We start from the raw sequence: 5,568 nt of genomic DNA on the forward strand, positions 1-5,568 counted from the left end.
GACCCTTTCTTTCTAAAATTATCTGCCGAAATTATTGCAACCCCTATTACTAGCCTGTTCAACCTCTCTTTCATGTCGTCTGAGATTCCCATAGATTGGAAAGCAGCTGCTGTCATCCCCCTCTTCAAAGGAGGTGACACTCTTGACCCAAATTGCTACAGACCTATATCCATCCTACCCTGCCTTTCTAAGGTCTTCGAAAGCCAAGTCAACAAACAGATTACCGACCATTTCGAATCCCACCGCACCCTCTCCGCTATGCAATCTGGTTTCAGAGCTGGTCATGGGTGCACCTCAGCCACGCTCAAGGTCCTAAATGACATCGTAACCGCCATCGATAAGAAACAATACTGTGCTGCCGTATTCATTGACCTGGCCAAAGCTTTTGACTCTGTTAATCACCACATCCTCATCGGCAGACTCAGTAGCCTTGGTTTCTCAAACGATTGCGTCGCCTGGTTCACCAACTACTTCTCTGACAGAGTTCAGTGTGTCAAATCGGAGGGCCTACTGTCTGGACCTCTGGCAGTCTCTATGGGGGTACCACAGGGTTCAATTCTTGGGCCAACTCTTTTCTCTGTATACATAAATGATGTCGCTCTTGCTGCTGGTGAATCTCTGATCCACCTCTACGCAGACAACACCATTCTGTACACTTCTGGCCCTTCTTTGGACACGTGTTAACAACCCTCCAGACGAGCTTCAATGCCATTCAACTCTCCTTCCGTGGTCTCCAACTGCTCCTAAACACAAGTAAAACTAAATGCATGCTCTTCAACCGATCGCTGCCTGCACCTGCCCGCCTGTCCAGCATCACTTCTCTGGACGGTTCTAACTTAGAATTTGTGGACAACTACAAATACCTAGGTGTCTGGTTAGACTGTAAACTCTCCTTCCAGACTCACATCAATCATCTCCAATCCAAAGTGAAATCTCGAATTGGCTTCCTATTTCGCAACAAAGCATCCTTCACTCATGCTGCCAAACATACCCTCGTAAAACTGACCATCCTACCAATCCTCGACTTCGGCGATGTCATTTACAAAATAGCTTCCAATACCCTACTCAGCACTGCATCCAGCTTGTTATCACAGTGCCATCCGTTTTGTCACCAAAGCCCCATATACTACCCACCACTGCGACCTGTACGCTCTCGTTGGCTGGCCTTCGCTTCATAATCGTCGCCAAACACATTGGCTCCAGGTCATCTACAAGACCCTGCTAGGTAAAGTCCCCCCTTATCTCCGCTCACTGGTCACCATAGCAGCACCCACCTGTAGCACGCGCTCCAGCAGGTATATCTCTCTGGTCACCCCTAAAGCCAACTCCTCCTTTGGTCGTCTCTCCTTCCAGTTCTCTGCTGCCAATGACTGGAACGAACTACAAAAATCTCTGAAACTGGAAACACTTATCTCCCTCACTAGCTTTAAGCACCAGATGTCAGAGCAGCTCACAGATCACTGCACCTGTACATAGCCCATCTATAATTTAGCCCAAAATACTACCTCATCCCCTACTGTATTTATTTATTTTATTTATTTTGCTCCTTTGCATCATATTATTTATATTTTATCTCTGAACTTTCTTCAAACTACAAATCTACCATTCCAGTGTTTTTCTTGCTATACTTTATTTACTTTGCCACCATGGCATTTTTTTTGCCTTTACCTCCCTTATCTCACATCATTTGCTCACATTGTATATAGTCTTATTTTTTTTTTTTTTTTCTACTGCATCATTGATTGTATGTTGTTTTACTCCATGTGTAACTCTGTGTTTTTGTATGTTGTCGAACTGCTTTGCTTTATCTTGGCCAGGTCGCAATTGTAAATGAGAACTTGTTCTCAACTTGCCTACCTGGTTAAATAAAGGTGAAATAAAAATAAATAAAAAAAATCCAAGAAGCACCTGAAAGACTCACATCACCATCTGCTGACTGGAGTGTGTAAAGCAGTTTAGGAAAAATATGTTTTTTATATTGGCAAAGAATGTAATTTTAACTTCAAAATAATGTTTTCTTATATGTCTTACAAATATTTTAATATACACAAACATAAATCCTTAATATGAATATGTACATGATGAATAAATACTGTTTTATGTTAATTCGTTTTTTCTGTTTGTTCTTTTTTCACATTCATATTGATGTGACCATACTATTCCCTTAGGGGGGAATTCCGACCTGAGTTAAGCGTGCGTAAATGGAACATAATTGTCTTTAATGTACTTTTCTCTGACCTTGCATTTAAGCATGAGAATAGTGTAGCAGTGTTGCTTTCGTCCCTCTACCTGGTCTCAAACCAGAAACCCTCTGCACACAGACAGTCTCCCACGAAGCATCGTTACCTGCCTTACAGAGCAAGGGAAACAACTACTTCAAGGTCTCAGAGTGACGTCACCAATTTAAACGCTATTAGCGCGCACCCCGGGTAACTAGCTAGCCATTTCACAGCAGTTACACTCACCCCCCCCCCCCCCTCCACCCTTTGATGCCCATTTTACCTCCTCCTTTTCCGCAGCAACCAGTAATCCGGGTCAACAGCATCAATGTAACAGTTTTGCTTCCGTCCCTCTCCTCACCCCCAACCTGGTCTCAAACCAGGGACCCTCTGCACACATCAACAACAGTCACCCTCGAAGCATCGTTACCCATCGCTCCACAAAAAACGCGGCCCTTGCAGAGCAAGGGGAACAATTACTTCAAGGTCTCAGAGCGAGTGACGTCACCGATTGAAACGCTATTAGCGCGCCCCCGCTAACTAGCTATCCATTTCATACCAGTTACAATAGCATGCTATGCTATTTGTTTGGGGTGGAGATAAAATAAATTGTGTGGTAGAAGTGTGTCTTCAGAATACCTTGTATCTGTATTTGACTTAATTCCCGAATAATTCCAAGCTCAAGGAAAATGAATAAGGTCGAAAAAGCATATATTTTCTCCATGCACTGGGACCTCCTGAGTGGAGGAGAGGTGTCACTACAGACCCTGGGTTGAATCCAGGGCAGGGTTGTGTTTTGGAGGACGTATGGCTCTTGACCCAATATTTTATATTTTTTTATGATTTTTCCTTATGATCCTTGGGCACTAATGTGAAACCAGTCATATGGAAGCAAACTGGAAATCATATCAACATGACATATTGCGGCCTGTTTTCCACAGTGAAGTAGGCTATAAATAGCTGTGGCATTATTGTATGTCTTGATCATTTGCAGGGATGAAAGAGAACTGGCTTTTCTCAGATTTATTTTACAATTTGTATCAGGTTAAATATTAGCCACTATCAGGAGTCACCATCAGTAATACTATACAAAATTCTTGCAACCAATAGAATGATATATATATATATATATATATCATTCTATTGGTTGCAAGAATTTTGGGATACAACCATCCCAGTTTTGCAGATTTTGCTGCGAAGAGACAGAATCATTAGATCACTTGTTTTGGTACTGCAGCTTGTTTTTGGTCGCAGGTTCAGGAACAGCTGAAGTATTGCAACATTTACCTGGAGCTAACTCTGCAAATAGCACTGCTGGGTGATTTAAAAAGCCATAGTCAATTGATCAATAATATCATACTCTTAGTAAACATTTTCATCTTTAATTTACAATCTGTAGAAACTATGAGAATAGAAATGTTCAGAACTTTTGTGAAACATTACAGCACAGTTGAAAAATATATGGCGATGAGAAATCAAAACTGGATTGTTTTCAGAGATAGATGGGAGGTGTTGAGGGTAGCTGAAGGATGCGACTAAAAAAGAAAAAAGAGAACTCATAGAAAATATACTGAGTCCGTAAAATGTATATAGTATGTATAAGCTGAAAGTACAAGCCTAATTAGGGGAGGGGTGGTAGCGTTAGGGGAAAATAATAAAGGAAAAAATGTTTTAAAAAATATATGCGGGAATGGAATGATGCACACAATTACATTGATAGAACCCACAATCTGCAATAGTAAAGCTGATCATTCTCGCCCTCTCCTCACTCGCAAAATTTCTGTCACATCTCGCAACCTATAGCAAGCTGCTCTATCTGCAGTGATTGGAGAAGTAATTTAATGTCAAGCTAAAAGTACATTTCTGAGGTTTAAAAAGGAACAGAAAGGGACAATATAAACCGGAATATTGTTTAATTTTGAACCAGCTCAGAACTAACTGTTCAAAACTAAACAATTGGAAAACCCCTGATTGAAACTGATATTATCTATGTTGAAACTCACATACTCCCATATTACATTTATGTTAAGACATAAAAAAAACATGTATATTTACACTGAGTATACCAAACATTAGGAACACCTTTCTAATATTGAGTGGCATTTACCCCTTTTGCCTACCGAACAGCCTCAATTCCTCAGGGCATGGACTCTACAATGTGTTGAAAGGGTTCTACAGGGATGCTGGCCCATGTTGACTGCAATGCTTCCCACAGTTGTGTCAAGTTGGCTGGATGTCCTTTGGGTAGTGGACCATTCTTTATAGACACAGGAAACTGTTGAGTGTGAAAACCCCAGCAGCGTTGCAGTTCTTTACACAAACCGATGTACCTGACAACACAAGAGGCTGCTGGACAACTCATAATGTCTGGAACTGAGCGTATTGAATGGCATCAAACAGATAGAAACCATATGTTGGCTGTATTTGATACCATTCCACTACAGCCATTACAGTGAGCCCATCCTCCCTAAGTAAGGGGCCACCAACCTCCTGTGCCAGGCACCTACTACCATACCCTGTTCAAAAGCAGTTGTCTTGAAAAAAAAAAAAAAATCCTTTGTCTTGCCCATTCACCCTCTGAATGGCACACATAATACACAATCCATAGCTGTGTTCGAATACTCATACAAACCGCACTAACCCTACTATTTGTGATGTAAATTGGAGTATATAGTATGCTTATTGGTCAAAGTATGGATTTAGATAGGTATGCCAGAAGTTCCCGGATGTCGTACTACATTCACCAAAATACGAAGTTTACACACAGTGGACACCATTTCCGTACTTTTCGGGCCCATAATGCAATTCTTCAGGAAAGGGGCGTGGCTTCACAACCAGCCGATGTCCGACGAGAGCGGATACAAATTCATTGCTTTAACTAATTCTGACAAATGTTAAGAAAATGTTGAGCAATATAATAAAGTAATGACTTTCAAATAAGTTACGCTACACGTTATGTTGGATGACAATCTGTTGGCTACACTATCCTTACGAACCTCATAGCATATCATTTAGAGGTCGACCGATTAATCAGCATGGCCAATTAATTAGGGCCGATTTCAAGTTTTCATAACAATCGGTATTTTTGGACGCCGATTATGGCCGATTACATTGCATTCCACGAGGAAACTGCATGGCAGGCTGACCACCTGTTACGTGAGTGCAGCAAGGAGCCAAAGTAAGTTGCTAGCTAGCATTAAACTTATTTTATAAAAAAACAAATTTAACATAATCACCAGTTAACTACACATGGTTGATGATATTACTAGGTTAACTAGCTTGTCCTGCGTTGCATATAATCAATGCGGTGCCTGTTAATTTATCATCGAATTAAAGCCTACTTCACCAA

Source organism: Salmo salar, chromosome 09 (assembly GCF_965601325.2).
Source record: "Salmo salar chromosome 09, fSalSal1, whole genome shotgun sequence".
In the NCBI taxonomy this organism is placed as follows: domain Eukaryota; kingdom Metazoa; phylum Chordata; class Actinopteri; order Salmoniformes; family Salmonidae; genus Salmo; species Salmo salar.